The sequence below is a fragment of the Lampetra planeri genome, chromosome 17 (genome assembly GCF_965212315.1).
Source record: "Lampetra planeri chromosome 17, kcLamPlan1.2.h2, whole genome shotgun sequence".
NCBI classification, from domain to species: Eukaryota; Metazoa; Chordata; class Hyperoartia; order Petromyzontiformes; family Petromyzontidae; genus Lampetra; species Lampetra planeri.
The window spans coordinates 5,967,543-5,982,789 of NC_136123.1; the positions used below are offsets into that span (position 1 = coordinate 5,967,543).

Sequence of the window (15,247 nt, forward strand, 5' to 3'; positions counted from 1 at the left end):
GAGGGTTGTGTAGAGAGGGTTGTGTAGAGAGGGTTGTGTAGAGAGTGAAGAGAGTTGTGCAGAGAGAGTTGTGAGCAGTAGAGAGAGTTGTGTAGAGAGTTGAGAGCGAGTGAAGAGAGAGTTACTGTAGAGAGTTGTGAGTGAAGAGAGTTGTGTAGAGAGTTGAGAGTGAAGAGAGTTGCGAGATGCGTTCAACGTCGCATCTGCACGCACCATGTGGCCGGCGTGCCCCCCCCAGCCCCCCCCAGCCCCCCAGCCCCCCCCCAGCCCCAGCCCCCCCCAACTTAAGAGAGAGAAGTGGCGATCCCGAGCGAGGTGCGGCGGCGGGCGGCTTCGTGGCCAACTGAGAAGTCGCGGACCCCCCCACCCACCACCTCCACCATGGCTGTGCACAAGCGTGATGCTCATGGTGAGTGGTGGTGGTGAGTGATGTTGGTGAGTGATGGTGAGTGATGGTGGTGGTGAGTGATTGTGAGTGATGTTGGTGAGTGATGGTGGTGAGTGATGTTTATGGTGAGTGATGAGTGATGATGGTGAGTGATGTTGGTGAGTGATGTTGGTGAGTGATGGTGAGTGATGTTGGTGGTGAGTGATGTTGGTGAGTGATGGTGGTGAGTGATGTTGGTGAGTAATGGTGGTGAGTGATGTTTATGGTGAGTGATGAGTGATGATGGTGAGTGATGTTGGTGAGTGATGTTGGTGAGTGATGGTGAGTGATGTTGGTGGTGAGTGATGTTGGTGAGTGATGGTGGTGAGTGATGTTGGTGAGTGATGTTGGTGGTGAGTGATGTTGGTGAGTGATGGTAAGTGATGTTCATGGTGAGTGATGGTGAGTGAGTGATGTTTATGGTGAGTGATGTTCATGGTGAGTGATGTTGATAGTGAGTGATGTTGGTGAGTGATGTTGGTGAGTGATGTTCATGGTGAGTGATGTTGGTGAATGATGTTGGTGAGTGAACGTCGTGAGAATTTTATTGTTTTATATTTTTATTATTTTATTGTTTCCCTTCTACGTGACTTTACCAAAAGAACCAAGAATATATATCTATAGTGTAAGGTTGGAAACACCGTTTTGTCCACGTGTGTTGATTACAATCACCGAGGCTCATGTACTGTGGATTTTTGAGTGCAAGCTACATTACCCAGCCTCGCAAGGTGGATAACAACCACTTAGATATACAGTAGTATAATGTACCGCAACTCACGGACAAAATTGCTGGCCCACATGCATTCAGTGTAAAAAAACAATGCATGCTATTTTTAGTCACCAGAGTGTTCTCAGAACCACTACTGTCCTATAATTATGACATCTGAGCGGGCTAATGAGCAATTATACTCTTGTTTCCATCACAGCTGAGGTGGATAGTCAATTTTCATTTGGTGTCTTTGTCTGGGACGACATTTTTTTATTAAGCTTGACAAAAATTTGATTCAGGAGAGCAGTTTCACTATTGACCTGCTGACCCGAGTTCAATTCTGGGCCATGGCTAACATCACTGGTGACCAATATCCGAATTGGCCCTGTTCCTCACCCGTGATCCGCACTGACAAGGGTGGTGAATTTCGATTTAAAGCTTTCGTGACGGCAGGGATTCATCTTCTTGGTTCTGTCGGTAAAGTCACGTAGAAGGGAAATAATAAAAATAAAACATAATAAAATAATTCTCACGACGTTTCGGCCACAACGCAAGCAGCCGTCCTCAGGTGAAGACCAGGTCTGTCGGAGAGACCCCATTCAGACGCTGTCTTTCCGACAGACCTGTTCTTCACCTGAGGACGGCTGCTTGTGTTGTGGCCGAAACGTCGTGAGAATTATTTTATTATGTTTTATTTTTATTATTTCCTTTCTACGTGACTTTACCGAAAGAACCAAGAAGAAGGGTGGTGAAGTATGGTCAAACAACTCCCATGACACAGTTGCGTGGATGCCTTCATTCTGAAGCGGCCTGACATGAGGCTATGAATTATTGATATGATCATCTTACAGCAACAATTGCCGGAATAGCAACGGTGTAAGCCAACGAGGGTTTTGATAAACCAAATGACCCCCATCATGTAAGAGAACTGAACTTCAGGTGCTTAATCTATTGTGAACATCGCATGGGGGGAGACTTGTGAAGGCAACAAGCTGTGTGGTGTCTTACCAGGCCTGGGCTTTTTGACAAAACTGCTGTCACTGCTGCTGCTGCATCCAGTTCGGCACTGAATGGGAGCGTATGGTGTCATTGAATATTTATGAAAACTTTGGAGGTTAGCAAAGGCAGGATAGTGGTTATGGCATGCCTATGTTAACTTCTAGAGTGCTGTTTGTTGTTGGCTGCTTGGTATTTTTGGCCTGTGCTTGGCAATAACGATTAATAAAAATGTACATAATGGAACTCCAAACATAAATGTATTCCTTAAGAGATGTTTTGGAGTTTGGCACAATTGAGTAATTACTTCATACTTACCAGTTATGTGATAATTCACCACTCCCTTACCCAATGATTTATCATGATTCGGAGTCATCTTCTGATTTAAATACTTTTTAACGTTGTGGTGAATGTACTTGTGGCCATGCAACCCAAACTATGGACCACAGTAAACCACTGTAGTCTTCGCTTCTTCAACAGAAGAGGAGGAGGAACAGCAAAACCACACAAACTCTCTCCTGAAGTCATCTCGTCGTGGCTAGCAGACTTCGACATTGGCATTTCGCTTTTTCACATATTTCCATACGCAAGAACAATACGTCTTCTTGGTTCTTTCAGTAAAGTCACGTAGAAGGGAAATAATAAAAGTTTAATATAATTTTTATTATGTTTTATTTTTATTATTTTATAATATTTTATTATGTTTTATTTTTATTATTTTATTATTTCCCTTCTACGTGACTTTACCGAAAGAACCAAGAAGATTAATCCCTGCAGTCACGAAAGCTTTAAATCGAAAAAGAACAATACGGTTCACATGAACCAACACATGCAACATATACAAATGCGCATTATCAGAATTATCTGTTTGGCATTTAATTCAAGGGGGGAAATGCAGAAATTTGGAAGAACAGTGCTGCTGATAGAGTTTTCACAGACCCAACAACTCCAGCGGATGAGAGGAGTCGCAAATAAATAGGGTAACAGATAACACGAGTTATGCACTTTATTTGAAAGTTGCCAAAAATATCTGCTGCTGCTGTTGCTGCGGCTGCTGCTGTTGCTGCGGCTGCTGCTGAACAGGTGTGGACGTTTGCCGTCGATGAACGCAGGTTGGACGATCGTCGTATCTGCAGCCCCTACGGCGTTGCTGCCGAGGACGCGTGGCGGCGGTGGCTGCGGCGGCGAGTGGCTCGGAGATGGTTGGTGAGTGTGGTTGCGGCAGTGGGCTGGCGTGGTGAAACGGCCAGTGTTTGGAGCACTGCGGCTTCAGCCTGATTCACAACACCAGCTGCACTGCTGCACCGGGGGGCCCAGAGAACCCTTGCCTGGAGTCACCCCTCCTCCTCCTCGGTTGATTCCATTGCACCACCTTGTCCACCTCCACCACCTCCTATGTCTGTCTCGCCCCCACAACCATCTCCATCCACTGTACGTTGCAAACACTGCATATGAATGCATCGGTACACATTTACAAACATTGAAAGGATGATTAGCGAAACTATACGAGCTCTAAATTTCGATTTAAAGCTTTCGTGACTGCAGGGATTCATCTTCTTGGTTCTTTCGGTAAAGTCACGTAGAAGGGAAATAATAAAATAATAAAAATTCAACATGTTTTATACGAGCTCTCTACGGAAGGCCTCTTGCCGTCAGCAGGCCTCGGCGTTGGTGTTTAGCTCATGAACTTCCTGTCTTGCCATACGCTAGAATAGAATCCACTGCCGGATGATAGTCTCTACTCTCACACATTGCAGGTTGTTTGTCCAAACGTTACCATGCTGATCAGTGAGAGGTTTAGTGAAGGTTGAGAACATAGACATGCGAGCATAGAAGTATAGCTCAAAAACACATTTTGCTGCACTGCATTCAATTTTCCACGATATAACCCTGCCGTCAATAAGGTTTACATACCTGGGCAGTGTGCTTATGACCAACTCTGGTTTTGAAAGCAGAGGTCTCACTCTGAATCAGTCGGGCGGCATTATCTTTCCATCAGCTGCGTAACGCTGTGTGGAAGCTACCTGGTCTGTCGCTCCACATAAAGCTTCGGGTCTTTTAGGCCACAATCGTGCCCTCCCTTCTCTGCTTGCGAAACGTGGACCCCCCTATGAAACATCTGTGCTGGTTTAAAACATTCAGGCTGGCCTGCATATGATCAATTCTGGGTTTAACAAGGCTGGATTGTCTGAGTAGCTCACAAAATTTTGATAGATCTGGACACAGTCCCATCGGTGAGCTCCCCCGGCATGCAATGGTGCATTGGCTGGGGCATGTAGCTTGCATGCCCAGCCACCATATGGCCAAACAGCTTTTGTTTGGGTGGATAGAGGGGATTAAAAGGGCAAGGTATGGGTTAGTAAAGAGATGGACTGATGTGGTACAGGAGGATATGGAGCTGAGTCTACTTGCCGATCATTGGTACAAGCAGTGTCAAGATCGGCGTCTGTGGAGGAGGCTCGTTAAGGATGCTACTGGGCAAATGGAGAAACTCGCCCCCCACTAACAGCGGAGGGCAGAGGAGCGATGCTCACAACACGCGGAGTGCCGGTCGGATAAACCACGGCGAGTTGGCACAGTCGGGGGCACAGGTAGTGCGTCTGCTAGTTATCGACTCATTGCACCTCGGTTTGTCGCGTGACCTCCTGCCAGTGATCCTTTGACACTTTACGTGGTCACAAAGTGCATCTAGCCTGGCACAAGCGCCGTGGTGACATCACCAGAACTTAGTGGCGAATGGCGGTTGTTGTTGATATTGGTGCACCTAGACTGGCACAAACGCCATGGTGACGCCACCGCCACCGAGTGGCCAATGGCAGTTGTTGATGTGGGCTCCACTTGTTTCTCTAGATGGCTCTTGCACATTGTACAGATGTATGCACTTGTCATCGGGGCAAGTGGCACTGATTTCAGGCCACACATTCGCTGATGAAGTTCTGTGAAGTAAAAATTTGATTATAATTGTTGATCTTAGATTTAAAGCTTTCGTGAATGCAGGGATTCATCTTCTTGGTTCTTTCGGAAAAGTCACGTAGAAGGGAAAAGAAAACAATATAATCAAATAATATAATAATAATAATAATATTTATTATGTTTTAGTTTTATTATTTCCCTTCTACGTGACTTTACCGAAAGAACCAAGAAGATAATTGTTGAGCTTAGATTTACGGTGATTTGGAGTGTTTTCAACATTCCAACCCTAAAGAATAACTGGCACATATCAGGAAAAGCAGGGCTGTGTTCTATGTGACTTCAAGGAATGGCTTGATGTAAGAAGAGAGCTTAAGAAAAGTATTTTCCTTGTTCTAGTTTGTTTTGCCATGGGTAATGGTGTTGCCGGAGGTATGGAAGGTAGTATAGAGTGAATCATGATAACCATAGCTATACTTGGCTGTACGTGGTGTGTGTGAAATACTATATATGCATTCTCTGTGGGGAGCGGTGGCGCAATGGTTAGTGAACTGCGTTACGAACCCGGAGACCCGAGTTGAATCGGTACTGGGCCTCCCCTAGGTCGACTCGACCCCAAATGAGTACCTGGTGCGATGTGTAACCATCGCCACTTTGGAGACAAATACTGCCAAGCGTTGTGCTGGCCACCCACCCCCTCGTGTGCAGTTTCGGCCTTTGTAGGTGCTTCCTAATAGCACTTGATCCAACAGTCTGTCCAGTCTAAACGTGGTGTCTTTGTCTCTGGCAAAGCATTCAATTATGGAATCCTGGGCCTGAACAAAGGCGAGAAAAGGGAAACCGAAAATTCAACGGGAGAAATGAGACGGTGAAATGAAGCGGAAAAATGGAGTGAAAATACCCACGCATGAAATGCGCGCACACGCGAACATCATCACACGCTGACATCATCACACGTGAACATCATCACGTGAACATCATCACGTGAACATCATCACGCGCTAACATCATCACGCGTGAACATCATCACGCGTGAACATCATCACACGAACATCATCACGTGAACATCATCACATGAACATCATCACATGAACATCATCACATGAACATCATCACAGGAACATCATCACATGAACATCATCACAGGAACATCATCACGCTAACATCATCACGCTAACATCATCACACGCTAACATCATCACACTAACATCATCACACGAACATCATCACGCGAACATCATCACAGGAACATCATCACACGAACATCATCACGTGAACATCATCACATGAACATCATCACGCTAACATCACATGAACATCATCACATGAACATCATCACATGAACATCACGCTAACATCACATGAACATCATCACGCTAACGTCATCACTTGAACATCATCACACGAACATCATCACGTGAACATCATCACATGAACATCATCACACGAACATCATCACGCTAACATCATCACGCGAACATCATCACACGCGAACATCTTCACACGCGCTTATTCACCAAGGTGCACGAATTTTCAAGACTCCATTATCAAACGACTCTACCATACAGTTTTGGGTTAATTCAATTGAACCTTGCCAATGGGTGCCAGTTGAAACATCGGCGTAATTATTCAATCGACCAAAAATATACATTTCAATTTATCCAAAACGCACACTCCACCGTAAACGTTTTTGTGTTTGTTTAAAACATATCATCGCCATGCACCAACCTTGAATTTAAAGAACATAATTAGGTCCTACATGTATTAGCCGAGATAAAAGATGTAATTTACAATAACGCTAATAATACATTCTTTTGAAGTTTTAGCATTTTAAAAGTGAAAACAGTCAGGCTCGGTCCAGATTTAGATACCAAATTGCCACTTGGATGGCAAGGCAAAAATAATCGCACCAAAGACAAAGATCCCCCGTGTAGTCTCAACAGACTGTTGGGGCAAGTGCTGTTCGTGAGCACCTATGAATGCCGGGATGGCACACAAAGGGATGCTTGGAAAAAACAACACCCGGCTGCCTTTGTTTGACCAGTGGTGACGCTTACACACCCCACAAAGGAATTAAGGGTTTAGGAGACCTAGAATCGCACCAAAGGTAAAGATCCCCCCCTTTCAGCCTTCACAGACTATTGGGGCAAGTGCGAGCACCTATGAAGTCTGACACAGCACGCGAGGCGATGGGTGGTCAGCACCACGCCCGGCCGCCTTTGTCTTCCCAGGGGCGATTATCATCGTCACTGGTGGCGAGCGAGAATGGAACTCGGTTCACCGGGTTCGTAGCGGGGCGCGCTAAACGCTGCACTACCCGCTCCCCACAGAAATTGCACCACACACACCACACACACACACTTGCCACCCATGAATGTGTGGGAATTATCTCTGCATGCCTCCGTTGGAGCATGGCAAATAAAACTCATTTGATATTCTTGCAGAATTGAAACAGAGGTGGGGGTTTAGGATGGGAGGGGAGGTGGGAGGCTAATGGTGGGAGATGGGAGGGGAGATGCGAGAAGGGGTTCAATACATGGCAGGGTGAGGGAGATACAGTGAGCAGTGGTACAGTGCATGTTGCATGGCACAAAATGTGATGGAACGCGCAACACCCGTGCGTGTACATGCTTATCTTGCTATTTCCATACGCTCGCAAAATAATAATGCACGCTGAACTCCCCCTTTTTTTGGGTGTGCATTTTGGTAATAACGCCCAGCCCACAATGTGAACAAATGTTGATGTTCCGGAAAAGGAATTGTATTTGATTAGGCGTGTTGTATGTTATATTTATTTAGCGCTGGAATGCGACGCTGATCCTACGGGGCCTTTGTTAGCTCCACAGCTGATTCGGTTGGGACCTCTGCCTGGGCACGCCACCAGGAATATTAATTTGAAAATGAGTCTATCGACGCCTTGCGTGGCCTGTCGCTTGCCACGCAGCCTGATCGATGATGGGGCTGACACAATGCATCGGTTAATGCATCGATGAATATTGTTTTATTTTAGCTTGCGATGCACATACGCCAATTGCTAGTGTGAGAATATATGTTTTGTACGTTGCATGAAATGGGTTTGTGTGACCACTCTAGGTCACTACAGGCTGCTATAATCACCACCAGTGCTAAAATAATATTTTGATTAGTTAAAAGTATGCCGCTAAATCACGACAATTCGTTAAATCATTGCTCCTACACTGCTTACCAACAACTGTGCCCGTTCGGGTAAAATGTCATCGCTGTCGCCATATTACAATTTCTGATTCTCGTTAACGTGTTTAAATACTGGGGATTTCCGTGGTATTTATAATGGTGTTTCTGTCCTGTAATACTATTGAAAAACAGTCTTATTGTAATTATTCCTAGGAATTTCCACGCTCCAATCTTAATTACCACTCTGCAGTCTAAATCAATGCAGTTAATGCAAAAGACCACTCTTAGATTGCTCTTGGTGCCCTCTTAGCAAACCTCACCCCCTGTCAATCGGGCATCACTTTACATCAGCCGGGACACCCCTGTCATCAGGCAGAAGGCTTCGCCACTTGTCCAGCAATTTGCCACAAATGTATTGTTTCTTATGAGATAACAAAGAGTTGTGGTGTTAATATCTACAAGGTAAACTACGAGGGGTGGTCAACTGTCTAAAGTCATTTAAGAATGAGATGTTCAAAAGTTTTAGCATCCAAAACTAGGGCATTTATTATTATTATTAGAATTCATTTTTTGTTAGGACGTTGACTCACAAATTTAAACCTGAGATAGAAAATATTGACAAAATTGCAGTCGTGTTCCTATACTATTGCCATTGGATTATGATCATATTAATTAATAACTTACAGCCCCATATAAATCCACTGCTGGATTAAAAAAAAAACTCCCAATGCCGTTTCGGTCATGTGGGTTGCATTGAGCATACTTTTCAGTCGTGTTCCTATACTATTGCCATTGGATTATGATCATATTAATTAATAGCTTAGATAAAAAAAAACTCCCAATGGCATGTCGGTCATGTGGGTTGCATTGAGCATACTTTTGCAAGGCCGTCAGCTGGAACACGTGCAGGTGGATGCAGGCACCGGTTGAGATGTCGCTCGCCACCGATGCTGGGTGTGGGCAAGGAGACCAACTCAGGTTGCCGGTTTGATTGCGCAATGCGCTAAATATTGTACCACCGCTCAATTCCATTCGGTTGCCGCATTGGGTTGCATGACAATAAGTAATAATTCACCACCCTTGGTCAATCCACCCTTGGACAATCCACTAGGATGTTGAAACGTTAATGTGGGGAGGTATACAATTTTGAACTTGGATGTATGATATTTGAGACATTTTGATATTTATGTTTAAATTTGGGTACGAAAAATATTGCCGTTGAGAAAAAATGTACACTTGATTTTTTTTATAGATGTGTATAAAATGTCTAATTTTAGTAATTTTGATTTTCAGAACTTCTCTGTATCGCATTACCGTTGAACATTACTGCGGTCATCTTCTAAGGCTCCGAGTGGAAGTCCTCTTCCCATTCTCCGCCTAATGTCCGTTGTGCTCAGCATGCAGTAGGCGTAAGATGGTACTGCATAAGCGTACTCACATGTAAAGAGAAAAGATCACTGATTTAGTCTTACTGTTGTGGCAGGTTCTGTTGGCGAGCACCTATTCAGGCCAGCAAAGCACACGTCAGCTGGAACACGGAAATATTCTTTACCGCATCATACCTAGTAGAACATTGGAGCAATGGTTAGCGCATTGCGCTATGAACCCGGCGACCTGAGTTCGATTCCCAGCCACGGTTAACATCAGTGACAATTTTATATCTGAACTGAACATGGTGTGGGGAGACCATCCAGTCGTGGACTGGATTTGATGTAATATTTGACTCATTTTAGGCTAAGCCAACTTACGAGAATTCCAAAGCCGGTTCTCGGTTACCAATTGCCACTCGAGTGCAGAACCGGGAATCAAACCCCCTTGTGTTGGGATCTTAGCGCAGTGCGCAAACCCCTGCTTCCCGCACACGCCGCACACACCCACACATACAGTGCACTTCCTAAATTAAAGAAATAATATTAAATTGACCCACATTGTGAATGGACATAACCACTCAAATTATTTAAATTTGACTGACATTGTCAGCAGATGCAGGCAAGCAAGACTTATTCAATTTGAAATACAATTGAAGGTAATATGGAGATTGGCTTGGAAAAATTGCTCAAATATGAAAGAAATTGTCTCTTTTGTCCTCCTTGACCTACGAGTGAGCACTATGGAATACGGATTATAGTGGTATACATGAGAAGATAGGCATATATGTGATAACCACGATACTTATGTTTTGATAGCAGCAGAGATTAATGTATTTTTGTATTGAAACTAAATAAAATAAAAACTAGTAATTTGGATATTACAACATTATAAGCGGTCCTTGTAGCATACGAAGTGATTTAGAAAAATAATTACACGTAAAAAATGCCATTTTATGAAGCAATATCCTAAGTTTTGGATTGATAAGACGTGTGATCGTATGTTGGAAAGAGGCAGAATTTGCTGCGTTTTGAACAATGATCCCAGAACCACGCCCTGCAGCAAAAAAAGAAAATGTTTTTGGAAAAACACCGAAAAACTGGTTTAATGGTTGTTAGTGGATGGCACTGCGACCAGGTACTGTAGAGCTGGGCCAGAAGCCGCCCATCGCTTGAAATTCGGTAGAATTCGGTAGAATTGCAAGCGAGAGGCGGCTGCGATTGTGTGGGTTTTCCGCAAATCCTTACAGAAGTTGAGACGGTGAAATTTGTTTTAAGAGGTCGAATGAATGTAACATGCTGTTTGCAGGGTTTTTTTTGTAAACCTCATCATTGCGCTGTACGGACTCACGACATGATTGTTATTTGGTTAATCACGGTGGCAGTGAAGAGAATGTGAGTAGTGCTGTGAACCCGAAAGACTAAGGAAAATATTCGGCAAAATGACGACAACGTGGATCGTGATGGCAGTTCCAACGACGATTTTAAATGACAATTGAGTCAAAGATGACAACCATTAAGATAAACAAAAAAAACACAATGATTGCTGGTACAGAATTAGGCGACCACAAAGGCATTTGATATATTGATCGAACAATAGAATCATCGATCCCCATATAGCTAACGGCATTTCCCCCCCCCGCCCCAATCAGGCGGCAGCACGCGAGAGCCTACAAGATGTCTGAAGAATCACCTCCCGAGCGCCGCCGCCCAAGCGTCGGACCGTTAGGCGCGAGGCTTCACGCGCGGATGGCGGGACGAGGAGAAAAATCGGTGGCGGGCCCCAGTGGTCCTGTCGCGCCCGCCGGTGGCTGCCGGTCCGGGTGGTGGTCGCGCGGGGTCCCGTTTCCGGTGCGCCGGACGGCACGTTTGCCGTCGAGCGCGCTTTTCGCATCGACCGTCGTCCGCCATTGCTTCCAACCACGCCCAGCATCAACCCACTCAGAAGCGAGGAGCACGGTTTTCGGTGGATTTCCCCATGTGTTTATGCATGCAGATATTCCCCTCGTATATATACACACACACATACGTGTGCTCGGCTTATCGGTCCGTGTATTTGAACCGTCGGTTGATTTCCTGATGTCTTTCAAACACATACACTGACAGGTTGGTGTACTCCATAAAAAAAAATTGGCATTTGCTTGTTTTACTTTAATTATATATTTAACCTTCCTTTGTGTTTGTTCCAAGCGTTTTGCTTGTGGGTATGCACCATCGAATTCTAAAGGTTAACCGCGAACAACAGATAACGATTGCTGGTCAAATAGCTCAATTTAGTTCATTTGTCTTAGTGAAATTGCATCAGCAACCTCGTTGCGTTGTAGGTTGTCAGGTATCAATTTTTTTTCCTTATATATGTAATTTACTGCGTCGTAGTTATCACAATTTTTTGTTGCAACACAAATTAATGGTGCCAATTCAAATGATAAAACGTTGAAGAAACGCCACCTGAAAACCACACCTTAAAAATTACTCCACGTAATATAGGCGCACATGCTCGATTCCGGTTTTCAATTAATAGAATTAAATATATTATTACAATCTCACCGTTTTACGCACTTTATTTTATCTTCCACGACGGTGAATTTAGCGTTCGCCGCAATAATGTGTTCGATTTGATTGCGTCACCGTACCTTAATCTGTGCAAGCGATGCAGGATTGTTTTATTTTTTTTATCCCAGGGCTCTTGTGCCTTCATCCGTCAACTGCGCGGAGCGAGGGAGCGCCGCTGCTGCTGCTGCCGCTGCTGCTGCTGCTGCCGCCGCCGCGCCGCCGCCGCTGCCGCCACCGCACTCAGCTCTGCAAGTCGGAGACGTGTGACCGTGCGCGCATGCACGTGAGAGCGCGAGCGCGGGCACACGCAAGCACGCACGAGGCAAAGACGCGGACTTGCGTCGATCCGTCACGCGCAGGCGCGAGGGTACACCCTTCGGTGGCACCCACACGCCCACGTGCGCACCCGCCTCACCCTCTTGCCAGCCCGCCTGCCCGCTCCGCGCAAGTCGCGAGCGCACGTGCACCCCCCAAAGCTCTTGCACGCGAGCTGCCACGTGAGCGCGAATGCACGGTGCAGGTGGACGTGCTCGTGGTGGCCCGAGGACACCCATCTTCCCGCGCGTGCCGTGCGCACGCTCGCAGGCGCAGCAGCGTGGCCTGAGCGAGCCGCGCTTGACTCCGCGATGCTGAGTCGATGCAGTCTGACGGACTGCCTCACTGCCTGCCTCGCTGCCTGAGAGGCAATTCCCTGTCACCAACCTAAATGGCTGCATTTCTGCCTAAGTTGCTGCCCGGACGGCTGGTTTAGTGATTGTCCATGGATCAGCCTACAAGACTGCATGCCTGCCTATGTGGTTGCCTGATTTCCTAAATTACCGCCCGCCCGCCCGCCCGCCAACCTTGATGGCCGGATTCCTAAGTGGCTGGCTGCCTATCTGCCTGGCTAAGTGACTGAATGCCTGCATGGCTGCCTTTACCCCACCCGCCACCCCGACACCCACCCAAACACCCAACCTTCCCGCTGTAGGTAGGGTGTCACGCACGCACATCCCACGCGCACGCTACGTGCAGGCACGCGCACACGCTCACGCCCACGCCACACATCGCGCACACGCGCGCACACCAGGGAATAGTGCTGCGCCACACTGTGGCAGACCGTGGTGGCCAATTAACAGTGTGAGCGTGTGGGAAATGCTGGTATTTGCTGGGCTGCTTGGGGTTGGGGAGGAGAGTAGGGGTTGGTGGCCCAGAGGGGAGTGAGTGGGGGGGGGGCAAGGGGAGCTGAGTGCAGGGTGCGCATGCGTAGGTGTCCGTGCATGCACGCACGCACGCAAGCTCCGTTATCTGACGTCTACTGAGCCAGCAGCATAATGTTGGCCACTGCCGCTCCGCCCGTATCTAAATCCTTAAAAGATGAATTTGCTTTGCGCCTGCCTGACCCGCGAGTCATTTGTCCCCCCACTGTCAAATCGCTGTCGTGGGTCGGCGCCTCAAAAAAAAAAGAATAATAATAATACGTTCGACTCAACACAATCAATATGTACAAAATTAATTCGCATGATTGTACGTATTAATGTATTGTGCGTCATGTGCGTCCCGTGGAATGCACTCGCGTGCATGCGGCGAGTGATCAAAATGTTTTGAGAAGGGAGTATGAAAATGTCTTAACCGCCGAGTGTGAGGTTTCAGTGCACCCTATTGATATAGCTCAAGCGCTTCATCATTGCAGATGGATTTTAAATTTATATTAATCAATACGAGCCACTGCATAATTTCAACATTCCCACGTACGTATATGGCTGTGACCCAAGTTATTTTGATACAGTAAAATAACGAATGTCTTATTATTACATGCATTATCTATCCTAGATTTCTAGCCGTAATTATATTGTACTCTAAATTAATTAAATATTGGCATTAAATTCAGTTCTCATTGCTTTGAAAGCATGCATTGAGAATTGATGTGATGCATGAATATTTAATTGTTTCAAATCCTCTGTATATACATTCTGGGGTTGTCGCAGGTGATGCCCGTGTGTGAATTAAGAGCTCAATGTAAATGTGTACACGAAGGGGAAAATGTTATACATATGCAGATGGAACGTTCCAAATATAATACCACATATAATGGCGTTAAACCAATACACACGTGTGCTGTATAAAATTTGGGCCATGTAAAATTAGCTAATTTTGTTTACAACGAAATAACCTTGCTTGTGCCCGATCTCATCAGATCTTGAAAGCTAAGTAGGTTAGAGCCTGGGTAATACTCGGCTGGAAGGGAGTAGCAGGTATTGTAGGCTTGGGTTTACGAGTTGGCAATGAGATGGCAGGACAATATTGGATTGACTCTATCTGCGTGGAACTGTTTGGGTGTTAACTCACTTGTTACGTGTGGATTATCTCCAGGTATGACTGGTTCTTCTCACATGCTAATGACTCAGTGAAGGAATGGGGCAAACATCCAAATGCAGGACCCTGTGTGGGTTAATAAAAGGGATCATTATCTTGAACTGTAAATGTCAACATTGTTCGGTGTCGTTTTGCACACAAATTACCCGGACACAATCCTGTTTTAAGAATGCATTTATCATTAATAGGCCGCTTCAGACTTTAGAGGCTCGGGGCAATCCAGAGGTGGATTAATACACTGGTTAGGCACTGCACTATTGAGCCCTTCGAACCCACCATACCGAGTTCCATTCCCGACCCTCCCCCCACGCCCTCTCCTGTCACAAATCTGCTTTGACCGCCATGGTGAATTATGTTCAAACAAACCAGAATGACTGACAATAGCGTGGAGGGCCTTTATCCAGCAGTGGATTGATGAAAACGTGTAAACGATCGTTTTCATAATTCACGAATAGGGTTTGTTACCACATTCTTAACAGATGCAAACGTGGTTTGTCGCTGAAATCTGGAGCAGGGTTTGGGTCGAGGAGTGAGTCTTGTCGGCTGACAATGGAAATGAATGAGGCGGTGTGTCCACTTTGGCCGCGACTGCGAGGACACACAGCGAGCGATAGGGGGCAATGAACACTCATAGACAGCCGGTATTTTGAGTAAATAGCCTGCAACTGGCTCTATCTCTTTCTCACAGACACACTTCTGCAAAGAGAGTTAAAAAACCCTCCACTTATTCTTCATAAAAAATAACACGTCTTTTTCCAAATTCTTTCTACTCCAATT

General features: G+C 45.8%; 1 long non-coding RNA gene across 1 annotated transcript; it reads left to right on the forward strand.

Moving 5' to 3' along the window:
- Positions 1-275: 275 nt before the first annotated feature.
- LOC144723314 (uncharacterized) lies at positions 276-14,584 on the forward strand. The gene is made up of 3 exons (XR_013586145.1): positions 276-409; positions 3,216-3,338; positions 11,215-14,584. It is a non-coding gene; the product is annotated as an uncharacterized LOC144723314 (long non-coding RNA).
- Positions 14,585-15,247: the final 663 nt, after the last annotated feature.